This window comes from Bison bison, unplaced genomic scaffold, assembly GCF_000754665.1.
Source record: "Bison bison bison isolate TAMUID 2011002044 unplaced genomic scaffold, Bison_UMD1.0 scf7180017864072, whole genome shotgun sequence".
NCBI classification, from domain to species: domain Eukaryota; kingdom Metazoa; phylum Chordata; class Mammalia; order Artiodactyla; family Bovidae; genus Bison; species Bison bison.
Genome location: NW_011494644.1, coordinates 2,128,151 through 2,130,652, shown reverse-complemented (window position 1 = coordinate 2,130,652; position 2,502 = coordinate 2,128,151). Strand labels below are relative to the sequence as shown.

The 2,502-nt window shown below is 44.4% G+C and overlaps 1 protein-coding gene across 1 annotated transcript in view; it reads right to left on the bottom strand.

The window, feature by feature from the left end:
- The window catches only part of IQCK (IQ motif containing K), a 165,769-nt gene that overhangs the window by 141,341 nt on the left and 21,926 nt on the right, over nucleotides 1-2,502 (bottom strand). The gene's annotated exons all lie outside the window — the stretch shown is intronic.

The following is a 2,502-nucleotide window of genomic DNA, read 5'->3' as shown; positions in this document are numbered from 1 at the left end:
CTCTCTTGCTTTTTTGATGATCCAGCGGATGTTGGCAATTTGGTCTCTGGTTCCTCTGTCTTTTCTAAAACCAGCTTGAACAACTGGAAGTTCGCAGTTCACGTATTGCTGAAGCCTGGCTTGGAGAATTTTGAGCATTACTTTACTAGCGTGTGAGATGAGTGCAACTGTGCGGTAGTTTGAGCATTCTTTGGCATTGCCTTTCTTTGGGATTGGAATGAAAACTGACCTTTTCCAGTCCTGTGGCCACTGCTGAGTTTTCCAAATTTGCTGGCATATTGAGTGCAGCACTTTCACAGCATCATCTTTCAGGATTTGAAATAGCTCAACTAGAATTCTATCACCTCCACTAGCTTTGTTCGTAGTGATGCTTTCTAAGGCCCACTACTCTTCACTGATAAATATCCCAAGCCCCTTGCCTTTGGGGAGGTGAATCTGAGCCTTGTTCTCCCATCTCCGTGCTTGGCTGCCTTGTGAAGAAACCCCTTCTCTGCTGTAAACACTGGCATCTTACTGTTTGCCTTGCTGTGCATCAGGCAGATGAACCGGGTTCAGTGACACCACGAGCGAGTACTATTCTTCAGTTTACATGTAAGGAAAAGATGGTGACTCGGAAGGATGAAATGACTTGCCCAAGTCTGTACAGCCAGCTAAGGTGGAGGTAAATGTCAAAACCAGGTAACCCTGACTCCAAAGACGAGTTCTGAGCCACGATGCTACAAACCAAAGCCCAATTTACTTGTTAATTGCATAATTAACATATAATGAGGGTTAGGTAGTGCAATTTGCCACCCACTGCTTTCTTATATTGACTAAACTCACAAAGTGCATGGAAGTCTTCTCTCACTCCCACTTCATGGTGTCCCCCCAGGGATGTGCCCAGGAGAACAGCCTTCCTAGGCAGAGGAGAGCTGAGTCTTGGTCAAGGACATAGGAGTGGAGGTGCTCCCCTGATGTCCAACCATGCACTCATTTAGTGAGGGCCAACTGTATGTTCACCAGGGGCTACGGTTCTGGGTAGAATATACGAGGCACTAAATAGAGATACAAAAATAAATCCGAGTATCTGTCCTCAAGGAACTTAAATTGCTGGAGAAACAGACATTTAAAATATGAAGTGCATTTATGGATCAAGAATGTCTTAATTAAGGATGTCTTAATTTTCCACAAGAAGAGAAATAGATGAAATACTCTGAAATCTGAGGGCTGGGTTCAATTGCTTCCAGTTTTGGAATAGTAGGCCTGAAAGAGAAGCCACAGTACTGAGTTTGGAAAAACAAGCAAAACTTAAATATGCAGAGAAAAAGAACTCAAGGATTTTTTCCTAAAAAAAAAAAAGAAGAAGGAACATATTCAGAGAAGTGTGGGACTGGTACAGGGACCTCCAAGTGGGTCTCTCTGCTGGAATGGAGGGTATAATCCAGGAAGGAGAACAGAGTGATGAGGCTGGAAGGAAAGAGGGGAAAACCTGTGGAGGGTCCTGAAAGACAGGCTGAGGGGTCTTGGCCTCCTTATGTGGATCCATGGTTCTCAAATGGTGTGCCATGGCCCAGCAGTGTGCCCTAAACTCTTCCTTCACAGGTACGCTGCCTGGTTTCGGATCAATGCCTCATAATTCATTTCTTCTCCTACTGAAGACACAACTGTCATGGTGAGGCCTGTCAGAAGGAATGTTATGCTGAATGGATCAAGTTGTAGTGAATTAGGCTAAGAAATGAAGACAAGGAGGGGCAGTGCTAAAGCAAAATTGAGTGTTTGCTAGAGCATGTGAAAATGTTCTCTCTTCAACATATAAAATTATCAGGACAGTATATCTCCTATTCTTACAGAGATCCCATGCTGAAGGGCAACCAAGCAGATGATAACATCAACTGTGAATGCTTTAAAGACATCTGTCCAGCAGATTGGGGTTTGCATTGTAGTTATGGCCAATATTTTAAAACATCGTTTTGAATCATTTGATCTGGATCTGAATCCTAGCTCTGCTATTCACCCTTGATCAACTTTCTGAATCTCTCCATTCCTCTGTTTTCTCATCTGCAAATACGCAGATGATATGAATTACAGGAACCTCAAAGGACTGTTGAGAGAAGTAAATGAGGTCATTGATGATTAAGCCCTTAGCAGAGTTCCCAGCAGAGAAGGCAATGGCACCCCACTCCAGTACTCTTGCCTGGAAAATCCCATGGACTGGTGCCTGGTAGGCTGCAGTCCATGGGGTCGCACAGAGTCGGACCCGACTGAAGCGACTTAGCAGCTGAAGCAGAGTTCCCAGCATAGAGCAAGCACTTGATCAACGTTAATTGTTGTTTTATTCTCTGCGTGCAGGCCATCCAAAATTCTAGTCCTGTGCAGCGAACACACATACCCAATGTATCCTGTCAACAGCAGAAGAGAGTATTCACTTTGGGGTATTCATGTGGGGGGGCACCAGAATTGGAACTTGATACATACAGATAGCTAGCTAGCTACAGTGTGATAATGACTGGTCACTGAGGACTC